This window comes from Pimephales promelas, chromosome 16, assembly GCF_988280905.1.
Source record: "Pimephales promelas chromosome 16, fPimPro1.hap1.1, whole genome shotgun sequence".
In the NCBI taxonomy this organism is placed as follows: Eukaryota; Metazoa; Chordata; class Actinopteri; order Cypriniformes; family Leuciscidae; genus Pimephales; species Pimephales promelas.
In genome coordinates, this window is record NC_142784.1 from 33795977 (window position 1) to 33809050 (window position 13074).

The 13074-nt window shown below is 44.1% G+C and overlaps 1 protein-coding gene across 4 annotated transcripts in view; it reads right to left on the reverse strand.

The window, feature by feature from the left end:
* Window positions 1-13069, reverse strand: part of eif4g1b (eukaryotic translation initiation factor 4 gamma, 1b) — a 72816-nt gene extending 59747 nt beyond the window's left edge. For 3 of the 4 annotated variants that reach the window (XM_039660282.2, XM_039660281.2, XM_039660279.2), the window contains exon 1: window positions 12912-13069. The gene's annotated coding sequence lies outside the window, so the exon portion shown is untranslated. Of the gene's footprint in view, window positions 1-11498; window positions 11613-12911 lie in introns of those variants that run through there. The other variant, XM_039660280.2, reaches the window with a different exon arrangement.
* Between the last annotated feature and the right edge of the window lie 5 nt (window positions 13070-13074).

The following is a 13074-nucleotide window of genomic DNA, read 5'->3' on the forward strand; positions in this document are numbered from 1 at the left end:
CACACACACAGTACAGAACCATACAAAGTAAACCTGTCCCTTCTTACACACACACACACAGTACAGTACACTACAAACTTGACGCCTCTCTCTCTCTCTCACACACACACACACACACACACACACACACACAGTACAAACCTGTCACTTCACACACACAAACACACACACACACACACACACACACAGTACAGAACAAACATGTCGCTTCTCACACACACACACACACACACACACACACACACACACACACACAGTACACTACAAACTTGACGCCTCTCTCTCTCTCACACACACACAGTACAGTACAAACCTGTCGCTTCACACACACACACACACACAGTACACTACAAACCCGACGCCTCCCTCCCTCTCTCTCACACACACACACACACACACAGTACACTACAAACCTGACGCCTCTCTCTTTCTCTCTCTCTCTCTCTCTCTCACACACACACACACACACACACTCCAAACCTGACGCTTCCCTCTCTCTCTCACACACACACACACACACACACACACACACACACACACACACACACACACACACACACACACACACACAGTACACTACAAACCTGACGCCTCTCTCTCTCTCTCTCACACACACACACACACACACACACACACACACACACACACACACACACACAGTACACTACAAACCTGACGCCTCTCTCTCTCTCTCACACACACACACACACACACACACACACACACACACACTCCAAACCTGACGCTTCCCTCTCTCTCTCTCTCTCTCTCTCACACACACACACACACACACACTCCAAACCTGACGCTTCCCTCTCTCTCTCTCTCTCTCACACACACACACACACACAGACAGTACACTACAAACCTGTCGCTTCACACACACGCACAGTAAAAACCTGACGCCCCTCTCTCTCTCACACACACAGTCCAAACCTGACGCTTCTCACACACACACACACACACACACACACACACACAGTACAAACCCGACGCCCTTCTCTCTCTCTCACACACACACAGACAATACAGTACAAACCCGTCGCTTCTCACACACACACAGTACAGTACAAACCTGACGCCCCTCTCTCTATCTCTCTCTCTCACACACACACACTCCAAACCTGACGCTTCTTTCTCACACACACACAGTACAGTACAAACCTGATGCTTCTCTCTCTCTCTCTCTCTCTCACACACACACACACAGTGCTGCACGACCCCAGCTGAGGAAGAGGGTCTTATCTAACCAAATCATCGCTCATTTTGTAAAACGCACGGTTCTTCCCGTCAGGGCGATCTGTTGTGCTGGTCGAGAGAAGACAATTTTTTATAATGAAAATAATAATAATGACCTATCCTTGACGAACGAATACTTTATAATAAACAAGAATTGTACAAGGTCAAAAAGCATCTTTCTCCATTAATGGTCATTAAAATTTATTTTTTAACAAGCAACGGAAAAAAATCGCACCACAAATATGAGGCCATATCACATACATGGTGGATGCAGTGTTGGGTGGTTACTGTAATTTAATGACTTTTCCCTTGAAAATGTAAAGTAAGGGATTACTCTTCATTTACCTGTAATTTAATTACAGTTACTTCTGATGTAATTGAGGTAAAAAAATACTGTGTATAGATCAATCCGATCTCACAGCGATTCGTATGCGTTTCATGAGGTGTATAAATCGTACGACCGCACTCGTACTGAATTATTGTAAAATATGTATGAAAAAAGTGTGAAATGTCATGAAATCAGACATAAAACAATACTGGGTTTAACATCAAAATGTATTGTCTGATGCTAAAAAGTATGTTTTTATAATGTACCCTTCTCCACCTTGGTCAGTTTAAGGATAATTCATGCAATTTTATAGTATTTATTTGAAAGAATTAAAACAGATTCATGTCTATCCTTGTATTATTCAGCTGGGATTTTGAAAGTAATTAGCAATTAAAAGTAATTAAATACTTTTTAAAGAGAGTAATTAGTACAGTAATCTAATTACACTGTTGAAGAGGTAATTAGGAACTAGTAATTAGAGCCAGACCGATATATCGGCAGGCCGATATTAGGCATTTTCCAAACTAGCGGTATCGGCAGTTATAATGGCCGATAAATGAATATTTCAAAAATAAAATAAAAACAGACGAAACACGCTTGAACCGTGTCACGAGTGTTGGAGTTGTATAGTTTGTCCACCAGAGGGCGCTCTACACCGTTCCTGTCGGCAACACTCGTTAAGTTGGTCACGAGACATACATCGCTTGAATAACAATTAAAAAAACATCCCCATCAGTTCTCTAAACTCAAATAAGCATGACAACATTTGTGACTATCATGTTCAGTTTTGCTGAGAGTGAAGTGTAATTAGCTAGTAATAGTTACGTTACGTTGTTACAGTGTCGTTGACTGACCGTCCTTTTAACTTTTGACAACGTGACTGAAGTATTTCTTTAATAGCGCGTGACAGTTACAGCAATGAGACGCATCATCTCTCCTCGGCCTGTTATATTGAAAATGTATGTTCTCTTTCATAGGTTCACTCAACGCTGCGGATAGCGCAGTGGGATATTCTCTGAATATGCCGATTGTCTGAAGCCCAATAGAATCACGCCAATTCATTGGCTGATGGCGCTCGCGCAATCTGGCCCCGCCCCGACGCAATTACGTCGCATAATCATATACGCGCGTGCGCCATCTTCCCCTCAGATTTCTCTGCCTTCACGATCACATCGTCCTTCGTCTCGGTTTTTCTAAAGCCTATATAACGGATTATTCGGATTCTTGCACTTCAGCGACTGCACAAGTGGAACTCTGTTCTCCTTCCAGTGAAGTTGCAATGGAGTATCGACGTTGCTCTCCGCCATGTGCTCGCTTCATCGCAAGCGACGACCCTCACAGTAAGTGCACAGCAAGGTGTTTGGGTTTCTCACATGCGCGCAAGGCCGTTTTGGGTTTTTCTAAATGTAAATTTTGCGATAATTTACTTCTAAAAACTCTCCGCTCTCGGCTTGCGGTTTTTGAGAAGGATTCTAAATTCGTTTCCCCTCGTCGCGCTCCCGAGGCTTCTCGAGGATCCGCGGCCTGGGGTTCGGATGTTGAGCTCGAGAATGTGAAGTTTGAGCAGACGGGCCCCGCTCTTTCTCTCCCTCCATCTCCCGAGCTCGCTCACTCGCTCGCGATTCTGTTTCTTTCTGGCTGGAGGACGTCATCTTTACCGCGGCTTCCGACTCCGAGGATTTCGGGCCTGCTCTCGTCGATGACGTTACCCCGCCTAGCGGCCAGGAACCGCAGCCTGCCGCGGCCTACTCTGAGCTCGTGGATGTGCTTTCGCACGCCACGGAGAAACTCGCGATCGACTGGTCTGACGAGCCCCGCGAATCGCAGTCCTCCAAACTTGACGAGAGGTTTTTCAGTGGCCCTAATTCTAGGCCCCAACGGAGAAAATTGCCGTTTTTCAACGATCTGCATCGGGAGATTTCCAGATCCTGGAAGCAGCCTTTCTCTTCGCGTCTCACTAATGCGTCTAGGGATGGGTATCGTTAAGGTTTTATCGGTATTACTACTCTTACCGATACCGCTTATCGATCCGGTACTTTAACGGTATTCTTATCGGTTCTTTTTGGTGTTTTTTCCACGGATTTGGCCTTGAGGGCCACCAAACATACCGGGCCGCTCTATGGCTGGCGCGGTTGCTGCGGAACGCCACTTATGGCTCAACCTCACTGAAATTCGCGATAGAGATAAGGTTTTCCTCCTCGACGCCCCTATCTCTTAGTCAGGTCTGTTTGGGGAGGCGGTCAATACAGTGGTCGAGAAATTCCGTTCCTCCAAGTCTCAATCCGCCGCTTTTAAGCAGTTCATGCCCAGGAGAGTTAGGGAATCCCCCGCTCCCTCCCCTGACCGAAGACCTTGAGAACGTTTTTCTCAGGGAGCGGAGTCCTCTTTCAGGATGAGTGACCCAGCGCGTCCCCCACCTCCCACGGTTTGGGGAGCCAGCGGTCGCCCGTTCCCCCGTCAGCGACCTCACAAACGTGTGCAGCTGAAGCGATCCGACAAGCCGCCCGCTCCAGCTGCCTCGTCCCGCTCCTGACCCTTTGATCGGGAAAAGGAGAGCTCCTCCACAGACACGAGGTTGGGACAGACCGCGCAAGCGTTTCTGTCCACCTCCAACCAGCTCTCCTTTTCTTACCCTGTCTCCTTCGCCACCCTGGGTGTTTTGAAGAGCAGGCCATATTTCACCGCTTCTACGCAGCCCGGTGCGAGAGGAAGGAGACACCCTGGGTTTTCTCCCCCCACACTCTCTTTGACTGCCGGTCACGTCCTCAGAAACGCTCTTCCTTTTTCTCTGGAGCAGGCAGGCCCGGTCACCCAGACCTCAGCATTAGCACCTCTCATCGCGTGTCAGGACGCCAAGGGCTCTCCTGCACGGCCAACCTTGCAACTCCACGACCTTCAGCTCGACACCCTCACTCAGGTATGTCATATGCATTGCAACACCCCTCTTCCTCTTTCACATTTCTTTCCAGAATGGGAGCGGTTACAAGGGGTATCGCCGTGGATTCTTCGCACAGTTCGGTTCGGCTACACTCTCCAGTTTTGCCGCAACCCCCCTCGGTTCAACGGGATTTTTCCTACTGTAGTCAACAGCGCGACTCAGGCTTCTGTGCTACAGCGGGAAATTTCTTCCCTCCTTCTCAAAGGGGCTATAGAGGAGGTTCCTGCGGAGGAAACCGAATAAGGCTTCTACAGCCGTTATTTCCTGGTTCCGAAGAAAGGCGGCGGCTTGCGTCCCATTCTAGACCTCCGCAGACTAAATTTCGCCCTCTTCAGGGAGAAATTCAAGATGTTGACGTTGAAAGCCATCATCTCTCAGATTCGACCAGGAGATTGGTTCGTGACAATAGACCTCAAGGATGCCTATTTTCACATCCAGGTCGTGCGGCGTCACAGAAAGTTCCTCAGGTTCGCCTTTGGAGGGAGGGCATTCCAGTACAAGGTCCTCCCCTTTGGCCTTGCTCTGGCACCGAGAACGTTCACGAAATGCGTAGATGCAGCACTGGCCCCCTTGCGGCTCCAGGGCATCCGCATTCTCAATTATCTGGACGACTGGCTCATTCTAGCCCAGTCCAGGGAGTTGGTTACCCACCACAGGGACACTGTTCTCCGCCATATTCAGTCTCTCGGCCTGAGGTTGAACGTGGAGAAGAGTGTTCTTACTCCAGCTCAGCACACAGTCTTCCTGGGTGTGCACATGGATTCCGTTCGTATGCAGGCCCGTTTGGCTCCTGCACGGATTTGCAGTTTGATGCCATGTTTGGCCCGTTTTTCGCTTGGCCATCATGTCTCTGTGGGCACTTGCCGCAGGCTTCTGGGCTTAATGGCCGCAGCCTCCCCTGTGCTACCCCTGGGTCTGCTCCACATGAGACCCTTCCTGTGGTGGATGAAGCTCTCAGGCATCCGGCCCACTGGGTCAGCCTTTTGCCTGTTGAGGGTGTCGGTCAGTTGCTCTCGCGCCCTGTCGATTTGGCGGGACCATCTCTTTCTTCAGAAAGGGGTCAGCATGGGAACGATATTCCATCGCCAGATGCTTACGACGGATGCCTCTCTAACCGGTTGGGGAGCAGTTTTCGAGGGCAGGCCAGCATGTGGGGTCTGGACGGGCGAGACCCTCGCTTGGCACATAAACTGCTTAGAACTGAGAGCCGTCTTCCTGGTTTTGCGTCATTTCCTCCCTTTTCTAAAGGGTCACCATGTCATTGTCAGGTCGGACAACATGGCGGTAGTTTCCCATGTAAACCGGCAAGGAGGTTCTCGATCTCGCACCCTGGACAGGCATGCGCGTCATCTTCTATTATGGTCTCAGAGCAGGTTCCTTTCTCTGAGAGCGGTCCATGTCCCAGGGGTTCTGAACCTCGCAGCGGATTTTCTATCAAGGCAGAAACTCCAGTCGGGGGATTGGATGTTGAACCGTCAGACAGTTTCCCTGATCTGGGAGGTGTTCGGGAAAGCGGAGGTGGACGTCTTTGCCTCGCAGGAGTCATCCCAATGCCCGCTCTGGTTCTCCCTGAATCCTCCAGCTCCGTTGGGGATAGATGCATTCGCCCACCCTTGGCCAATGCAGAAACTCTACGCCTTCCCGCCCATCAAACTGATCCAGGCGGTCCTGGCCAGAGTGAGGGAGAGCGGAGTCCGCCTCCTTCTAGTAGCCCCATTCTGGCCGTCTCAGCCATGGTTTTCGGAGTTAATTCCTCTGCTGGAATCGCCTCCCTGGAAGATTCCAGTCAGAGAGGATCTGCTTTCCCAACTTCAGGGCAGGATTTGGCATCCTCGCCCGGACATGTGGAAGCTGTACGTTTGGCCAATCAGGGGTCGTCGACATTAGGCTTGGATCTCCCGACTGATGTTCAGGAGACCATTGCTAGTGCTAGAGCTCTTTCTACAAGGAGACTGTATTCTTCTAAATGGAAGGTTTTTGCGTCTTGGTGCTTGGCATGTGATAGGAACCCAGTTAACTGCCCTGTCGCTTCAGTGTTGGAGTTCCTGCAAGAGAGGTTTTCCTCCGGGGCGGCGGCTACCACCCTCAGGGTCTATGTTGCAGCCATTGCAGCACATAGAGAGTCAGACGAGATTCCTTTGGGTAAACTGAGGTTAGTTTCGGCCTTCATGCGTGGGGTTAGGCGCCTGAAACCAGTTCGCTCCCCTAGAGTTCCCTCTTGGGATCTTTCTGTCGTCTTGGAGGGTTTAAAGGAGGCTCCCTTTGAACCCTTAGAGTCAGCTCCAGATCGGATTCTGACTCTTAAGGTGTCACTTTTGTTGGCTTTGTCTTCTTTAAAGCGGGTAGGGGACTTGCAGGCTCTTTCTGTTAGCGAGTCATGCTTAGACTTTGCTCCCGGGTTAGTCAAAGTTTCCTTGAGACCTAGGCCAGGCTATGTTCCTAAGGTTCTCTCCACAGCGTTCCGCTCTCAGGTTGTTAGCCTTAACGCTTTCCACCCTCCGCCTTTTTCCTCTGAGGAGGATAGGAAGCTTAATCTGCTCTGCCCAGTTCGGTCTTTGAAGTTTTATGTAGACCGCTCCAGCTGTTGGAGGAAATCTAACTAGCTTCTGGTTTGTTTTGGTGCTGGCCGCAGTGGGCTTGCTGCATCGAAACAGAGGATTTCTCATTGGGTCACAGAGGCGATATCGATTGCCTACCAGGCGTGTGGTTTGCCTTCGCCTCTTGGCATTAGAGCGCATTCCACCAGGAGTGTGGCATCCTCTCAAGCTCTTTTCAGGGGAGCTCTCTTAGAGGACATTTGTGTTGCGGCCGGATGGTCCTCTCCGCACACTTTTGTACGTTTCTACAATTTGGATCTTGACATGACCCCGGGTTCCCAGATTCTTTCTGTTTGAACCGTTTGTAGTCATTATCTTTCGATACCAGTCATTACAGCGCTCTTTGCTTGGCGAGTTTGGTATCCCGTTCCCACTGCGCTATCCGCAGCGTTGAGTGAACCTATGAAAGAGAACGTCTCTGGTTACTTACGTAACCTATGTTCTCTGAATAGGGAACGAGACGCTGCGTTAGCGGCCAAGCTCCTCGTGCTGCTGACAGTCTTCTTTTCGGCAGAGAAATCTGAGGGGAAGATGGCGCACGCGCGTATATGATTATGCGACGTAATTGCGTCGGGGCGGGGCCAGATTGCGCGAGCGCCATCAGCCAATGAATTGGCGTGATTCTATTGGGCTTCAGACAATCGGCATATTCAGAGAATATCCCACTGCGCTATCCGCAGCGTCTCGTTCCCTATTCAGAGAACATAGGTTACGTAAGTAACCAGAGACGTTTTACAATTTGCAGTATGTCGTATAGGGTTGGGTATCGTTCGAATTTGAACGATTCTGATTCTGATTCCGATTCCTTGTTTCGATTCCGGTTCCTAACGATTCTCGATTCTGATTCTTTTAAGAGGCAGGGTCAAAAAAGTTTAGCTAACCTTGCTAACCAACGGCCTTTCTGAAGGAAATACTCCTTCTGTAAAAATACTCCTTTTGTCACAAATTTTGCATTTTGCAGAGATTTCGTTATTTTTAGAAAAGCGAAGCCACACTTTGGACCACAGACGTTAGCTACTCATGTTCGACTCGCGCGGTTATGCCAACACTTCCGGTAGACGCTTCTTCGTTGGTGTTGTTCAGCGGTTTCTTCTTCCGCTCGGCGGACTGTGAATATCGAAACTAGGAATCGAAATTTGAACTTTTGAACGATTCCGGGAAAAATTAAAAGTTAGTCCCGGTTCCAATCGATACTCGATTCTCGATACCCAACCCTAATGACGTTATCCATTGCTAAATAATGGCTCACCATAGACTAGCTAACCACAAAGCTAGCTAACGCCGCTATCATCAGTCTGTTCTGTCGTGACAATGAAAGAAATAAGTTTATTTTTAAAATGCATTATCATATTATTTTAGTTAAAACTCATAAATAACTACAAATAACTAATGTTAGGGAAATCTGTTAATGTTTTGTTGCGTTTCTGAAAAGAAATAAATAAATAAAAAAAAATATCGGCCGATATATCGGATTTTAAAGCCAACAAATATTTGAATCGGTATCGGCCTTCAAAATCATTTATCGGTCGGGCTCTACTAGTAATTAACTACTTTTTTAGAGTAACTTACCCAACACTGCATGGATGTTTTTCTTATTTCCACTGTTTGCTATTGTGACATCACAGTTCAGACTAGCTTGGCATTCATGTTTTGATTGGCTCACAAAACCTGCAGTATTTCCACTATTATAATGTCTAAGCAATCCTCCACTTGACCACAACAAACAACATTAAACCGTGACATCATCAGGTCATTACTGACACAAACAAGCGCTGAAACTCCCTCAAACACACTGAGACTCATACGAGACCTTTGGAGTGTGTTGCTATTGGATACACTGCAGTGTGTGAGACGGCTTCAGTCACGCACGACACGAGTGACTAACGCCTCACACACTCCATCCGCCGTCACTGTAAAGATCCACGGCTCTTTCACCGTGAACTTTGACCCAGAGGCTCGACAAAGGGCCAGTTCGAGAGAATGTCACACACACATCAGAAGACATGAGCTCACTACACACACTCAATCAGATAACGAGACTTCATTAGAATGTCATTTAAATGCAATAAACTCACACTTACACTAATTAGAAACACAAATGATTAACTGAGTGAGAAAAGCTTACTGTAAAGGGCAATACAGTACAAAGATTCGTTCAAAAACGCTGATTCATCCAGTCGGTTTTGTTTTTGTAAATATAATTTATATTTAATCTGAAGCAATATTCTCATTATTGTTCAATCAGCTTTGCCATTTAAATCTGCATATTTGTTGTGATATTTATATTTATATTGATGGATATTGATATATCTTTCATTTCAAACACTTAAAAAAATACAATTAGAATAGTATCACACTAAACTAAAGCGGTTTTACCAATCACAATTAAATCAGCCTGACTGAAAAATTTCGACCACATAAAATGATGTTTTTTAAATGTACAAATAAGAAAAAGATGATTTTAAACATGAAACTAACCCGGTCTTAACGAGTGAGTCATTAATTCAGACAATTCGTTCAAATGATTGATTCAATTCAACAAGTTTATGAATCTTTGACTGCTGTTTTGTACGGAGGCGTATTGCATTCAATTGAAGAAAAAAAATCTACTCTGTTTTTCTGAATTAACGAGTTAATTTTTCATGAGAAAAAAAAATTCTCTGTTTTTCTGAATTTTCTGAATTCTAATTTTTCATTTTTTTTTTTTGCTCCGTTTTTCTGAATTAACGAGTTAATTTTTCATTAGAATTTTTTTTGGCAGTTTTTCTGAATTAATGAGTTAATTTTTCGTGAGAAAAAAAGTTTTTGCTCTGTTTTTTCTGAATTAACGAGTTAATTCAGAAAAACAGAGCAAAAAAAAATTCCATGAAAAATTAACTCGTTAATTTAGAAAAACAGAGCAAAATATTTTTTTCTCATGAAAAATTAACTTGTTAATTCAGAAAAACAGAGCAAAATATTTTTTTCTCATGAAAAATTAACTTGTTAATTAAGAAAAACAGAGCAAAAACTTTTTTCTCATGAAAAATTAACTTGTTAATTCAGAAAAACAGAGCAAAATATTTTTTTCTCATGAAAAATTAACTCGTTTATTCAGGAAAACAGAGTAGATTTTTTTTCTTCAAGTGAATGCAATACGCCTCCGTAGTTTTGAACAATTTTCACTGCCGAAACAAAAACATTTACTATTGTTTGTGTCTAAAATATAAGTGACTCAATATTAACCATTTGTTTATCGAAGTTTTATGAAATCAGCAGCACATTTTCAATGGTCATGTGACGTTGCGTAACTATATCGTGTGTTATAATATAAACTCTGCAGTGTGTGAACTGAGTTTCTGTGTGTGTTCTCATTTGTTTTTGATTTGTCCTCCCATACTATCGATGACACTTATTATTATTGATATTTATTTTGTTATTGATGTTTTAATCAGAATACTTGTCTGGTTGGGCATATAAAATCTCTTTCACGTGCTTCTTTACAAAAAAAAATCATTAATTCAAAGTCAAACCCATATTTTTAAATACATTCAAAAAATTAAACATTTTAAACAGATTGCAGCAATTATCTAGTAACTACTGACTAAAGTAAATACCATGTCACTTCATATATCATGGTGCTTTTATAACTTACGACACAATATCGAAAGCTAACATGGCTTTATGCACTTTGTACCATATTTCATGGCATATATAGCATGATTGTGGTGCTTATACCATTGTACTACCATGCAAGTATCTTTTAATTATAATGATACGTAAATTTCGTTAACATGGTACTGCCACAGTCCCACATATACACATCCAAAATACAAGAAAATACCATGTTCCTTTAATATATACCATACAATGATTATCATAGTGATGTTTCGCAATGGATTACTGTGGCAGTACTATAGTAAAGTGATGGTATTTTAATGCAATGGTACTGGAACTATCTTACCTCAGAAAAACCTGTCCAAAAGCATTTTTAGTACTATAGTAAAGTGATGGTATTTTAATGCAATGGTACTGGAACTATCTTACCTCAGAAAAACCTGTCCAAAAGCATTTTTATATTAAAATCCATCAACCAAAACCCACAAATATACCATGCATAACCATAATCACGGCGTATATTGAATGTCAAATGACTGCCATGATCCAAAACACACTGTTTTATGAGGGAACATGTTAAAGCATGGTCAAAACACGGTTTAATAAAATCCAAGCAGTTCAACAAGACACCTGTCACCACACACACACGCGTATTGATCACTTCTCAGGGCCAGATTGAGTAACTTACTGCGTAGTTACGCGCGTAACGCACAAACACATCAACCGAACACACATACACATGCACGCGCGTTCATATAAAATCGCTCATTTGACACACAAACAGATCACTGTTCTTTACCGTTTCTCTTTCTCTCTCTCGGTGTGATTCACTGTCCGGTAACGCGAGACATGCAGCGCGTCGCCATGTTCACTCACGTGTGCGCATGCGCCTGCCGGAACAAAGCACGTGGATCGCGCGCGCATGCGCAGTCGGGCGCTCCGGTACGGCGTATCATCATGATTCAACACTTAACTGCCACAACAACTTAAATCACAGATTCTAGTCAATTGGGCTCAATTAACCCATACACTAATGACATGACTAAACACTTTATATTAGTACATTAACACACGCGGCAAATATCGTTGCGTAACCTCATGAATAATTACGTGACTTCGCGTAATCATGAATAATTATGGGCGTGGCTCAAACGAATCCTTAATTAATGCCTCATTTTATATTTTAGTTGGTATTATTCTTTGTTTTATACATTCTGAAATGTATTTACAATGCCTTTTTGTCTGTAATTGAACAAACCAATATATAATAATGATTTAAAAAACTTAAAATCAATGCCGAATGAAAATACAGGAAATAAAAAAATACAAATATTAATAATTTTTTATAGCGTTTCTTTGGATCTTGTGGGGTCAGACACCCCAAAAACAAAACAAATGTTTAAGCTATTAACACAATCACACTTAAGATATCACGTGGATTTAATAATGACATACAGACAGATTTCATCAATACTGCAGTGTTTAGGCTACTGACAAATAAACATGGCCTCCCATAAGGACAGTTAGTCTAATCTGTAAAATGTAGGTTAGTGAAATATTAATCTGTGTTCCAAGCCAGGAGCAGAGATGATCGACCGAGTTGTGTCACTGTCTAATGCCATAACAAATCAAACCGGACTATTGACAGGCCAAAGCACTTGACTTTTCATTTAGGAAACATGATGCTTGTCTGTGCAAAAGCCAGTTCGCATATTTCAATGTGGTATCTAATCTGTTTTAAATGCTTTTAAGTATGTTGCTATGCAGATGCAAGGGTGTTTGAGCAGACACACCTAGAAAATGAATACCAAAACTGCTGAAAACATGTTTAAAATCAGCTCACCAGGATCAAATCCCCTGATGATCTGCAGCTAATGGCTTGTTTTGATGACATACCTCTGTTTATCATCTCAACACATTTCTGATCATCTGACTAAACCAAATTAATTGGCAGAAAACATTCACTGCAGATGAAAACACTCACAATATGGTGTAAAATCACAAACCCTCCAAGCGAATTATATCATATATACACACAATTACATCGAGAACCAACTAAAAACTGATACAATTATCTTAGTTGAAATGATTTAAATAATAATGATCATGGTATTTTCTGTGTGAATTTTACAGTATTGGAGTCACACACACACTCACACGCACGCACGCACGCGTCAACGCCGGTAAGGTGTCGCGTGCGCCTGTTTCTTACCTGACAGGAGTTTATCGTGTATCTTCGGTGCCGGTCCGGTTCTGAATCGGATCAGTTGAGTGATACCAAACCGAAAAAAAAAGCCAAAAAGAGAGACAGACCCGTCTGGACCGGACGGAACCTTTTCCGGCGGAAACCGGCGACTCGGGAACTTCCGGATCGG